This window comes from Nipponia nippon, unplaced genomic scaffold (genome assembly GCF_047370975.1).
Source record: "Nipponia nippon isolate SJK-2023a ecotype South Korea unplaced genomic scaffold, ASM4737097v1 scaffold_1, whole genome shotgun sequence".
Classification (NCBI taxonomy): domain Eukaryota; kingdom Metazoa; phylum Chordata; class Aves; order Pelecaniformes; family Threskiornithidae; genus Nipponia; species Nipponia nippon.
This window is the reverse complement of record NW_028262290.1, coordinates 30,349,257-30,363,639: the sequence shown is the minus strand read 5'-3', so window position 1 is coordinate 30,363,639 and position 14,383 is coordinate 30,349,257. Positions and strand designations below refer to the sequence as shown.

At 35.1% G+C, this 14,383-nt stretch overlaps 1 protein-coding gene across 9 annotated transcripts in view; it reads left to right on the top strand.

Annotated features, from left to right (window-relative positions):
• RALYL (RALY RNA binding protein like) overlaps positions 1 to 14,383 on the top strand; it is a 394,972-nt gene that overhangs the window by 137,964 nt on the left and 242,625 nt on the right. The window contains exon 1 of one of the 9 annotated variants that reach the window (XM_087750684.1): positions 10,080 to 10,104. The exons of 7 other annotated variants lie outside the window; for them this stretch is intronic. The gene's annotated coding sequence lies outside the window, so the exon portion shown is untranslated. Of the gene's footprint in view, positions 1 to 10,079; positions 10,105 to 14,383 lie in introns of those variants that run through there. One more of the 9 variants, XM_087750769.1, reaches the window with a different exon arrangement.

The window sequence follows — 14,383 nt, the reverse complement described above, 5'->3', positions numbered from 1 at the left end:
ATCTCAGATATAACAGGAATTAGAACATTCTTAATGTCCTTAGGATGCTGAACTAGCTTCTTGACAGTTTTTTTTTTTTTCTTTTTAAATTGTGATGCTGTAAAAAGAGTAGACTCATACCTCAGCATACGTTTGTTGTGTTTTGAGCAGAACTCTGCTATTTAGCTGTTTTTTGGAATCCATTGCTTCCTTTCCTGCATGAGGAGACAGAATACGTTAAGTAGCAAGTGCTCCTGATGGGCTGTGGGAACAACCAGCTCTCCAGAATATGAGTGCCTGTTGTGTAAACTCTGGTGTTTATGACTCATATTTTAGTATTCTGTGAAAGCATGTATCTAGGTAGCTCTGTGGGTTTCAAATGTTTGTTTTCTTTATTTAGTTGCTCATTGCCTAGATGTTAACCAGTTTTTGTGAAATTTCAACTCTGAGAGGTGTCACCACATGTTTTTTCTAGAAGCCATAATTATGATAATGAAGTACATTCTTTCTGAGAATGTTTCAGTTACTTAGATTAAAAGGATATCGAGAATTAGAAAGTAGTCTCCTTATGGAAATTCCCTGTTTGGCCAGGGTTTGCTGTGTTCAGTGTGAACGTTTAGTGTATTCACTCAGTTTTGGCAAATTAGGGGAAAGTAAGTCTAGCTCCATCACAACCTGATAAACACTTCTTTTAAAGTGTTCTGTGCTCTTGTGAACAGGTGATCAAAGTCTGGGCATGCAGCCCAGAGACTCTGGGGGATGGTGAAAAGTATTTTAAGTCCAAACAAGAGAAAGAATGATTCAGTACAGTGTTTAGACTCATTCTGTTGCACGCCTAGTACAAGAAAGAAACAGGTATGCATGAGCAAGGGGCAGTGTGTAGCAGCTCATTATCCTGAACAGTTTCGGAGTATCTAAAGTACAGGAGGGAAACTAATACTGCTGCAATAGTTTCTCTTACTTGCCAATAGTGTTCACTAGCATGGCGTGAAGGAGTACAGAAAGGTGGAGGACTTGAAGGAACAGCCTCACCTATAATTTGTAGGCAATGTTTCTTTTATGAAATGGAATATTTAGAAATTAGCAATAACTTTACCAAAGTATTATTAAAACCTGCTAAAGTTTACTGGAAAATATTTGACTGTAAATGTCCTTGTTTTTTTCTGAGACGTGAGGGAAGGTGTGAGGAAGAGAGGGTGGTTTGATTAGTTACTCCAGCCTTCCTGATACCCATTGAACTTGTACTCAGTTCCTGATCTCTTCATAAATCAGGACTATCACAGATTGTTAATAACTTCAAGGTATTATTTATATGTGTTATTATATTATTAATATTAACAATAATATTGTAATAATATATTACTATATATAATCTAATAATAGATAATAATTATTATTAATATTATTAATAACGTCAAGGTATTATTTATATGAGTTTGCCACTTGGTTGTTTAATGAGCATGATTCTGCAGATGTTGTTTCTTCTTTTGCTTTTATTTACTTACTTATGGAACTGTAAATATGACTCAATGTGTAGTGTTTTATCTGGGATTTAGAGAACTTTGGATACTTTGAAATTAATGGGTTTCCAAGACTGCCATTCTAGAAACTTGGTTCAATTCAACTCAAGCAATTGAGTTACTAAATTGTTTCATGTACCTTCAAATCAAAAAATATAAAAATACCTTAAATTTCTGATTATGTAAAAAACGCACTTGAAATAATCTTTTAATACAAAATGAGAAAATGCATCTGGAAATCCTATACTATGCTGTTAGTCCAGTACTGAAACATACTTGCAGTCTTGTTTTAGATCTTCATGAATGATTCAATATGGTTATAAGAAGTTTCCCTTTTTAAAAAAAAAAAAACAAACAACAAACACAACCCCCCCAAAACTTTTAAGTACTTGACACTTCTGCACATTTTCAGAAGTCCTTTTCAAACCATGACTTAAAGAGAGCACAGGCATTCATCTGGGCTATTTTATGTTTATAAAACTATTTAATTCTCAGTGGGTCCTATTTTGGTCTTTTATAGGGTTCAGATATTCTTAGTTCTGATGTGAAGAGTAAATGAGATACTCAGACTCTAAGTTCTGAGGATATAACTTGAAAAATATTGCTTAGTTTAATAATATTGTTTTTTCTAGTGCTTCTATAATGGGTTCCAACTCTGTCATCATCCATAGCAAAAGCTTCCTAATAATTAGTTTCAGCTGTTAAGATTTCAGTGCTTGCTTCTTTATTGAATATTCATTTCTGTCTCAACTGAGGTTTTTGTGTTGATCTCAAGGGAACAAAGCTTTCAGACCATTACTTCATAGTTTTTATTTCTTTCACTATAAAGATTTAGGGCTTAATGCCAAAATAATGCTCCATGAATCCTCATTAGAATGCTTTACTTAGCTGGTCCCTCCCACAGTTGTGCTACTTTTGTGTGTTAATCTGCTGTGTGCATTTAAACTGATCAAATACTGTATTAGCTCTGGAGGAGACTGTGGACTCCTCCAGTCCTGGAACTGCACTGGAGCTGTGTTTGACAGACAGCTCTGCCCCGTTCTGTCTCAGCACCAAGACACGCACCTAATTAATCCTTAAAAAAAAAAATCCATCTGCGTAATGATCAAAAAAGGTTAAATTAAGAAGTAAATGTTAATGTATATGGGTAACAAATATTACTCTGATATTCCATATTTAATATTTAGTAGTGGCTTATGTTATTTGGAGCTGAGAAGAAGAGGAAAAGGGAGTGTCACTCTATCTACTAACGGGCATTAGGCTATATACATGGTGTCAATCCCATAGAAATTGTAACAACTTTTCTGCAATCCTCACAGGTACACTGCTGGCTTATGTGAGTAGCTGACAGTATATATTATGAATAGTTACACAACTTTTGTAGAAGAGCAAGCTACTGTATTCATTACAAATGAGCTATTGCACTCTAGATTATTCTCTAGCTGTGTAAACCAATAGGTGCGTGTGGATTGAGGCTGGGAGACTGCTAATTTTTACAGTTCTGAGTATTTGGTATTTCTTCTGCTAGGCTGGGGAGGCTGTCTTCATATAAAAGGGAGCAAAAGGGAGTCAGCTGAAATAACACAATGAACTATTTGTACATTCTCAGACTATTATTTAATGGTAAATTTAACTCACTGAATTGTTTCTGAAAGATTGCAGCTATTTCAACTCCTTCAGTAACCTGGGAGTAATGATCATTGTTAGAACAGTTAAAAAGGTAAGGGACTAAAAACTTAACCTGTAATATTTACGCTTCCCTGCTTACTTTGTGATTCTGTAAGTATTAAATGAGTGACATTTTGCCCTTCTCAAAGTGCTCATTTTGCACTTCTCAAAGTGTTAACCTTACTCTGAGTGGAGAAATCCACATATGCCTTTTAGCTGTGACTTCAGTGATGTCTGTAATGTGCGATTTCAGGATTGTCCCCTTTGTAAACAGGCCAACTTCTTCTAAGCCTGTGTTAGTTTCTGCTCTGTGATACTGACCTACATGCTTTTCTATTGCATGATTTCAAAATAATAATAGTAATAATAATAATAATAATAATAATAATAATAATAATAATAACAATAATAATAATAATAACAATAATAATAATAATGGATAGTGTTCTTCACAAGGCCTTCAGAACTGTGCTTTGTAGTTGGCATATGGTGTTTCTTAACTAATCTATGTTCTAATTAGCTAATTCAGTGCTTGAAAACATAGGTATAATTTTTATTCAGCTATAAACTACCCCTTGGACTTCAGATTGCTGAAGTTCTTTATGCAGCATCGATTGACACTCTTCTAGTGTTGTCTTGGAGGAAAACCTGTAAGTACCTTAAATGCCACATGAAACATGCAACAGAAATATAACCTGGTGGGTTTACCCTGTTCAAAGTAACAGATAAACCCTCCCACTAGTTAGAAATAGCAACAGATTGTAAATCAAATATTGTCTAGTGCCGTAAGGCTTTCTTCTTGTTTTAGCATATGTCTGGAAATGTTAAGTGGGGAGAGGTGAATCTTCTGCATATTTTGTGTACAGTTACAAATAAAACAGAAGAGAGTAAAAAAACTCTGTAGGTCATCCCAAACAGGAGCCAGACCTTGAATGTTCACCACCTTCATGAATGATGTGTGAGCTCTGTTTCATATGGTACTAGAAAAATGAATTAGTGTGAAGCAAAACTGCAGTTTTGCCTGACTTCAACACAAAATATTAGGTATTCACAAACTGTGAAACTTTAAACTGATACTTTTCCAGAAGTTTCAACTTGCAGATATTTCCTTTCAGCCATGAGACCTAAAAACACTAGTAAGATTTTTGGTTAAAAAAACTGTGATTGTCAGTGGCTCATGAAGGGAGGAAAACTTCAATAATTCAAATGTCATCATTTTCCAGTAAACTGTGTGTATCTAATATTCTGTGATGTGAGCATTTTTGAGTAACAAACTTCTGACAATTGTGGTTACTGTATTAATTTTTATAAATATTACTCCTTTTTCTATTTTTCCATCTCAATTAAACTATAGTGATTTGGTCAGAGATGGAAAATGAAAGTAGTCAATTTGTTTTGGAGGAGAACTCTTCAGTTCATTTTCAGCCTTAGTCATGTTATCTATTCCTTTGAAACTTCCCTTATATATTATCATAGAGCTAGTTATAAAAAAAAAGAAAAAAAAATTGAAACTTCAGTGTAGTTCTGTAGAACACTGCAGTATTAAGTTTATACACACACATATGTTTGTTTGTATATGTGGGGATGGAATGTGGAGGAATTTTCTTCAGAAAGAAGTCCTGCAAGTGTTTCTGTCTTTCATGCATATCAATTCCCAGTTTTGTAACTCGAGTTCATAGATATATGAAGTTTTCACTAATTCCTCGGTTCTTATAAACCAAAATCACACTGATATATTGGTTGGTTTTTCATAAATATTTTTATTCCAGAACTACCAAATGCAATGATCTGGGTCTTGTAATGCAGCATCTTTTTCAGCTTGTTGAATCTGATACTTGAACTTTCTGCAAAATTAACCTCAAGTTCTAATAATAGCTACTTTTAGCTATTCTTTTTTAAATCTACTGTAAGAGCTATTGTTATGAGCATTGAAGTGTCCACTGGAGACAGGATTCTGAGGTTATGGTCAAGGACAAGTAGACAATCCAACATTTTCAAAACTTCTGGTAGGTCAAGTTGTATACAAATGCTTTTTTCCTTTGGGGAAGACATCTGAACATTTTTCCCCTTATCAGAAATGAGCATGCAATATATCTTTCCAAAAGAGAGGTTGTCTGGTGTTTTTAGGATAATCTAACTCGATTAATAAAAGAATAATTGCCCACTGTTCATCTTTGACTTTGATTACTTAGTTAGGAAAATATTTGGATTTTTCTTCCTTTTGTATTAATTTTTTTTTTGTCAGCAGTCAGTGCTGCAGACGGCCATTATAGCACTTGTCTCTTGAAGTGTTAACACCGTGATGTTTGCCCATGCTAAACATGTTATACTAGATATGAGACTGCTATCTCTGCCAGCAAGCCTTACTGTCTTGGAGACTGCTTCCTTGATTTATGCCGAACTGGTGTCTCTGAAAATAGCTTGCTTGTTCAAGCTTTGATCCTCTCTGGAACGCTCTTGAAATAAAAAGAAGGCAGAGATATGGGAAGAAACTGTACAGTGGCAATGTTGATGTTACAAATTTCTAATAAGTTTGTGCTAAACCTAAGCAGGGAAGCCATAGATCCCATGGAGGTAGGTAGCCACTGAAATACATAGCTGCAGAAATATCCCGAACTGCTAAGTTGATTTACACGTCAGTAGCTCAGAGCTATTCAATGCTCTTTCTGCGAATATTGTGCTGGTTTTGTCTAACCCTTTGAAATAAGATTTTATCAAAACTCCCTAGCACAAGAAGCTTGATAGTTCTGGTCCTGTTCATAAGTGAAAACTTCATAAACTAGTGAAGTTAACTGAGAATAGTTCTCCGTTTAGGGATATGTGCTCTTTTACCTGCTAAGACTTTAACTGCCATTCTGTCTTCTCTTTTACGGAATATACTAAAAAAAAAATAAAACAAAAAAAACAACCATAAACAAACATTACTTCTGTGTAGGTTTCACCATATCATTTTGCTTATAATGTTTTTACGAGTACAAGGGGAATCTGAGGTTCTAATGAATAAGTATAGAATAATTATTTGTATTTAGAAGCCTTATTAACTTTGTTTCTGTGTCATTGATCTGTATTTAGTACAAATATATATGAACTGAATATTTACTTTCTCAAACCTGAAAAAAGATTGCTGTGAAATAAGACTCTAATCAGACTTTAATCTAAGAGATTAAAGTACTTACATCTATCTTTTATTATGATTGTCCATTTTGAAATGGAGCAGGTATACAAAGATATTTTCTTTGAAATATTTTGAAGCTGGAAATGGTGCTGAAAGAAAATATTTCAAAGAAGTATACTGAGCTTTCCCGCAGTACCTGACACTTCTGCATTTTGTCATTAGGAAATGGATACATTACCACTTTTGAAGGATAGTTGTTCAACCAAATGAATGTGCAGTCAAATGTTGAATTTGAGAAAGTAGATGTCAATCTTTGAAGCAATGCTGCCATCATGATGTTTGGAATGATAACAATAATTGAGTTCAGAGTTGGATTTAGGTGTGTTCTAAAGCAAATGTAGTGTCTATCATAAAATGACAATAACTGAAGTCTTCATGCAAGCTTTTCTATTTCTTTCTGCAAATTAAATTATAAATAGTACATAAATTGGTGTATTTTGTTTAAGCAGCACTTGAAATCCAATGAAATGAGGTTTTATATGGAATACGTGTGAATCTCCATTTCTAAATACAATAGAATTTAATCTAGTAAGATTTTAAAACCAGCCTAGAAAAGGGCACAGTTACAGTGCTGGAAGGAATGCAAAGTTAAAAACTTCAGAGTTTTCACATAACATATTGTATTCTGATGCTGAGAATATAAAAGCTTGTGGCATGGTGGTAATTTCTAGATCTCTTAATGAGAACAGCCTCCTTAAATTATTCCAAAACAAATGTTTGTGGAAAAAAGAACAATATTTTAAGCTGTTTATACTTTTACAAAGTAAAAATAGCATGAAGAGCAATGGTTAATTATAGATTCAGAAGCTACTATGCTTCCTAGCTGAAAATTTCATCCATAATCTGTCTTTACTAACTCAAAAAGTATAAGCAGTGCAGAATGGTAAAATTAAGTGCTATTTACCTCCAATATAGGAAAGGAAATTTATCAGCTTTATCTAGAGAACTGGGGAAAAACTTTTGTTGAATTTTATGTTATATGAAATATATATTTATATTAAAAATATTTTACTTTAATGAGCTGGATTCTAATCTACTAGATGCAGCTGCTGCTCTGTCAGCTTTGGTACTGTGTCCCCTTGGCATCACGTTTAGGTGTGACCCCCGTGAAGGTTATGAGACTGTCTTTTCTTTTACTTCTTAAGGGCAAATTCTGCCTTCAAAACATGTACTGGACTCCAGCTGCTGAACTGTATCTGAGGGCATAATTTCTGCCTTAAGTGTTTGTCATTGGAACTACATATTTAAAACTTGGGAGGAATTCTGCTTTCAGCTAGAATCATGTAGCTAAGTTTAGTCCAGGAGGGGACTTTAGGAATACAGATGCTTTTTAAAAGTGTTCTTCTAAAAGTGCCTTTTGTTGTTCCTTTCATTATTTTGCTGTGCTGGGAGATAAATCAGATGTGACATGTACCAGTTTTATACAAAGGATAAAACCTGACGACATTTAGAAAAGATTTCTACAGAAACTTTGGGATTCTGAAAATGTGTCTTAAAATCTGCCATCAAAGTAGTCAAGTTAACTTTTCTAAACTAACATTGTTTTCTGTCAGTTATTTTAATCTCAAAAAGTTAATTTGTGGTCATTTTATCTGACTTCTATAAGAACCTTTTCTTTGTAACCGTGTATAATGTATGATTTCAAGACTCAGTATAGGATAACTCAAGGTGTCTGTCTCCAAATCTTTTCTGTTCCCTTCAAAGAAGAATATGGTTTTCTTCCTTTTCCCTTCCTGATCCCAGAAAGCAATGGAACGGAACAAGCTCCATCTAAAAAGACATCAATTCTGCCTTTTTTTTTTTCCACCCAAAGATTTAAAACCCAGTTGGAACTTCACTTAGTAGGAATTACACTTCCAAGATTGCTCCTATAAGTTACGGTATGTTGCTCCTAGAGCAATGTAATCACAGATTTCATGTACCCAAAGCTCTTGGGTGTCAAAGCACCCAAAAAGATCAGGTTTGTTCTTAATGAAAGGCTGAATACCTTATCACCTGAGGTTTACATATTTATGTAAAATATGGTTAAATGCATGGGAAGAGATGAGAAAATTGTTACCAACAGACCTCTGTGGTCAGCTATTGGAATAACATTTAAAGATTGATTAGATAATAACCTGGGGAATAGAAACAGCTGGTTTTATCACAGTGACATTTTGCTGTAATTGTGGTGACATAAGGGTGTGGGTAAGAGAACCTGTGGTTTCAACATGAAACTTAGCCCAATTCCCTGTCAGGTTAGAACCAACAACTGCTGGCAATGTGGAAACAGAAAGCAAGAAACATTATCTTGTTCATCCTTAATGAATCTCAAAGTTCAATTTGATATTTGAGTAAAGGTTATGGCTGTGCTTCAAATTACAGTGTATAAAATGAAGTTCACACTTAGGAACAATATTTAAGAAGAAACATTTAGGTCCATTTATGCCCTCTCTGGCTGCTTTATACAAAGATGCATCTAGAGTGCAATAAACCATAGTAATTTGATGCTTTCCAGGATTAAGAGAGGCCACAGGCAAGAGAACAATTAAGGGAGAATATCTTGCCGGCAGGACCAGACTGGATGCAGAGGCGTCAGTCAAGCCTCACAGAGTTCTGGTGAAACCACAGGAGTAGAACCAGAACTAGAGCTCATATGTTTCCATATTCTAGAGCATTTCTCTATTAACTTGCTTCTGCTAGGATGGTTAAAACATAAAAACTTTCTTAACTTGGGTGGATTTGTGTTTGTGCATACACATTTTGTAAATAAGTGTGCATATAATGCCTTTTTAAACTTTTTTTCAGGATACTATTTGTCCAAATTTAAATTGAAAGTCAGTGTTTCTTCTTAATGCAGCCAAGACTGACGGTTTTAAATAAATAAGTTCAAGTGGGGAAAAATCGCTATTGATCAGAAATGTGTTGTGACATTGCTGTCAGGTATGAAATCTACTATTACTTGACTGAAATGAAAATAATTTTAATAGAAAATGTGTAGAATAAATGAAGATACAGACTGATTAAATCTTCATACTCAGAAATGTGAAAACATGTAGATTTTACATAGTAGAAAAGGATCTGTTGCCAGAGATATGGAAGAGTTGATAATGAGGAAGCATCAACTGGCAATAAAGAGGAAATCTGAATGCAGCTAGTGAATGTTAGCGCTCTACTTCCATTTGTTCAAGGCCAGCTTTGCAGGATGTGCTCCTGGGAATGGTCCTATTCTCACCAATTTCAGTGAAACAGCCAATGGCTGCAGGGCTAGGATCTTAGGAAGGAGTTCTTTTTGTCAAGGTGTTTGAGAGTTTTTTAGGACACCAAAGTGGAAAATCTTTAACCCATCTGTGTGATGTGCATTTTGAATCAAAATGCATTAATTCTCCTTGTGATAACAAAAAGAGAAGGCAGGATGAAGTGAGGAGATGAAGAAAAAAGAAAACAGAGAACTTCATATTTCTTGAAAGAATACTAGTTTTCTTAGTGACCACTTGACATCAAAGAAGAATGCTATAAATCATTCCATGGAAGGACTACATAAAGATGAAATTGCAGTGAGAATAAAGCCTTGGCTTTCATGGCTGCACAAATTCAAAAATATTGTCCAGTGAGGAGAACTGGTACAAGTATAATCACAAATTTAATCTGTGATCTATTTGAAACTTGTTTCTGGACATCTGCCTTAACCTAATAATTTACTAATTCTACCTTGTTAATGTATTTTTTAAACAGAGAGCAAAATTTGGATGCTTGGGAAATGCAATAAGCAAAAATATACAGGTGAGGTTGAATTTGTCATGTTCCCTGAAGATGTGCATGGCAATATGGAAGTCATAATTATTCCAAATAAAAATGATATAGTAGTTTGCAATCCTAAACTTGGTTTATTATTTGCAGCATCTTGTGAAAGAGAAATTTCAGTAATCTGCTAAAAATAACATTATTTTTTATGAAGTTGAAGAAAAATTATGTGAATTCAAACTTCCTTCTTTCTATGACTAATAACAACCCAGTTAAAACCATGTGCTTTCGGAAGTGTAATGTGTTTGTTTCATAAAGATAGCTAATAATCCAGTTTATTTTGAACTCTGTATATACACCTGCTTAGCCTTAATGAATGTATTCAGGACTGGGGAACTAGCATCTTAGATACTATCTAAATGTAAAGACCAATATAAATCTACAGTCTGAAGCTATGAAACTGGTAGTTACAGTGCAAGGAAGCCGCTGTCATAGCTCCTGAAGACTGTAATTCAAATGCAATTCATCTACAGGAGTACTTGACAAAAAAGAAAGTACAATAAACTCTTTTCTGCCTACCATAACAATATGCACATTTAGATGTTTGGAAGTGAGCAGTTTCATGAGGGTGGGATTTTTTTCAAATGAAAGTAACAGATTCTGAAAACTAGTGGAAGAGACTCAGATTTGGCTCAAGCAGGCACTTTATCAGTCTATTCAGAGAGGGGCTACTACTGACACGTGGATACTGACTAAAAAGTAGATGCAACTCATAAAATCTCTGTTCTGCTTTTTAAATGGAGCAGCCCCAATCTTGTAGTCAGTGTTTGCTCAGCCACGAATGCTAATTTGGCACTAAATTATGTTAATCTGTTTTTGGGAACATGGGCCAAACTATTATGTGCCAAATCCTGGCCTTTGTAGAAGCACAAAAGTAAGCAAGCAAATGGTGTGATGAAGACCCCATCCACAGGCTGGCTGGTCAATAACCCTGCACTGCAATTCCCCCTTTCCTTCCACCACAACAGCAAACCTTAGTGTCACTGCAAGTTGCAAAAGAAAAAAATTGGTGTGGAGAAAAGGGGGCTCTACTCACACCGATATGTAAGTTATACTACATTTAGTGAGGAGGTATCTTCTTGAAAATAGTTCCAATGATTTCCTCACTGTTCCCATATTGTGTCAACACATTCCAAGTAGTTCAACCTTGGTAGCTTGATATTAGCCCAGATCCCTACAAGTAAGGAACTGGTCACTCCATAAAACCTTGATAAACAGCTAGAGCCCTTGACAGTTGGTGGAGGGCAGAGGAAAATTTTGCCTGAAGCTGCAAATGATGAAAGAAAATTTGAACGTTGACACCTAGTCACTTATTAGTCAATATTATTTATCATTATATCTAATATTAACATAATATAATAAATTTATAATATTTAAATCTCTAGAGTTTTCATATCAGGGTAGTACTTCCTTCACTACAGCATTCTGCTTCCACCAGTTTTCATAGCTAATCAGCTTCTCTACTGATGTTTAATACTAGATGGTCCTTGAACTGTGCTGCAAAAATGCAAGGATATTGGTAGAATCTGGCTTTCATAAAGAGATGTTCTACTGAACTCTGTGATATATTCTTGGGTATGTGTATGTACAAAAACTTTGAGCAAAATAAGAGGCCATCAGTAATGTGAAGCTTATGACAATAAGACATTGTCTGGCTGAAAATAAACTTCTGAATTCAAAGACAAAGTTAAAACAAACCCCAAACAGAATGTATTAACTGAGGAATCTGGATTCTCTGTGCTATCTTTTTTCCAAATAAAAGCAAAACTTTCTTGGTTTTTGTAGATTTTATTCCTTGTTGTGAAGTGTGGGTGTTGAACTCCCTGGAAAAAGATGGGTTTTCTCCAAACTACCTTTGATCAACAGCATATGTGGGTTTGCACCTTAATGAAACGTCAACATTAACAGTCTAACTCCCCTCTGCGGTCTCTGGATATACAGTTTTATGCAAGTCCTCCATATTACATTGTGTATAATGTCCAAGTGCTATAGAAAACATGAACTATCTATAAGATGCAGCATATGTTCACAGGCAGGAATACAATAAAAATAATAAAAAAGCATGTAATTTGATTACATTGCAGTTTACATTTATGCTAAGGCCAAGGAAGAAACTGTGAAGATGATATCTGCTTAAAAGGACCCAGGAGATCAGGCAAAACTTTGACAGGAGAAATCAGAAGTGTGCAGTCCAGTGAAGAATTAAACTACTGGGAGTAATAATATGGGCTGATGCACTCAATATAGCAGTAATGCCCTCCGAGAAGGATAGGAAATAATTCAGTTCCTCTAGGCTGCACAGAAGCTAAATACAGTATGACAAGAAATAGTAGCAGTACTCATTATGTCTGATTGCTAATTACCCCTTTGAATGATTCAGTTATGCCTGCTAGTAGATAATTAGTTTAGTAATTTATGGCTGCAGCACAAACTAGTATTTTAATTTTCACTGCACAGTTTTCACAACACCTACAGTTCAGATAATATCTCCCTTTTTATTCAATTTCAAATTGCTTTTTTGATAGGCAATGAAGGGGAAAAAACACACAATTCCTTCCATTTCCTAGCATAACTTTAATGTTAAATTATGTATTTTTATGTAATTTTATTCAAATGTAAACTATATAAATGTAGAAAACAACTTTACCTGAGCTCTTAACATCATTTCTTTATAGATTTGGGAACTGATCCTGGAAACACTTGTACAACAATATTTTCTGTAGCAGTTATTCATTGTCTCTGCTTAGACTGAAATAAAACTACTCCTGTGTATGACTGTTGCCAGGATTAGATCCTTGGGACAAAGTAAGTTTATTTTTTTCATTGTTTTTGTAATTGCACAGATATTTCTGCACTCCTCAGTTATTCTGCTTACAGGGGTTGATTCTTCTGCGTAAGGAAGGTACAGACTGCAATTGGTGACATTTAGAGTACTGCTTGTAGTGTATTGGTTGGTGTATTGGATTTAAAAGGTTCAGCAGTTTTCAGGAGTAGCTTTATATTTCTTATAAAATCAACTACTTCTTAGTTCACTCAAGCATGAAAGCTAATTTTAAAAGGTATTCAGAGATATATGTTTAGTAATTTGTGAGCTGTGTTGTTTTTCTAATAAAGCTACCACATAGTAATTTGGACTGGCAATGGAAGATGCGTATCTGAGTACCACTAAGGATCAAGGTCATATTTTAATTTTTGTAAAATGTTTTAAACCTCAGGATCACTTTGCTGGTTTAACCAAAATATTAATTTTTTTGCCATTATGTAACTTTGTGTGTGACTCGTGACAGTTTCCTCCCTTCTTACGAACAGACCTACCTGTGTTTGATTCACACCATCACTTATCTGGAGGTTTATTTTGTTCATATTTCAAAAAGTGTAATAAAATCTTTCATATAGACAGGCTACAGTCTGATCCTTTTTATTTCTTTTTTTTTTTTTTTTAAAAAAAAGCTTTCTTTTTCCCTGTGTCGTTGGAGAGACATACTCTGGTAGTGCCTAGGGAATAGGTAAAATGAGGCTACCCTGTGTGGAGCAATTCATAAAGTAACACGCAGTTTACCCAAGACACTTTCAATCTAAATGGCCTAGATAAGTATAAGATTTGTTTTCAGGTGTGTAAGGGGCAGCAACTGAGTCATGGCGAAGCTGTATGACTTGTCCAACTGGGTGTAACACAGCAGCAGCAAAGGTTGTGTGGGTAACGTCGCATGTGAAGTAAACGGAGGGAGGGAGCAAACAGACAAGCAAAAGAGCAAAGAAAGTCTACTCAAAACCACATACAGCTTTGCATGGCTGAAATCTCTGCTTTTTTGGAGATCTCAGCAATCTTTGGGTGCTGTTGCTCCCTCTCCTGTTGCAGGAGCCTTAGTTGTAAGTAAACTGCTGCTGCTTCACTTCAGCAGACACAGTTTTTCCTGCTTTTCCTCCTGTATCTCTGTCTTTTTTCCAGTGACCATTTTTCTTTCTCTACCAAGAGAACCAGATTGAACCAAGCAAGTTTGCTCTTAAATTTTCTGTTAATCTTTGTACTAGCTAAGGAATGGGTGTATAGAGAAATGAAAGATAGCTCTGTAGGATGCACCTCTTCTCTTTTCAAAGGGCACAACAATTTGTATGCTTATCCCAGCCTCGGAGGAAATCGGCAAAGCTTTTCTTGTCCCCAGTGATGTTATATTTCAATGGCTTTTGTCATCCTTCGCAGGCAGATTTCAGGGCCAGCTCTCTTCTTTTGAGGAACAGCTGTCTGCACACAGCAATG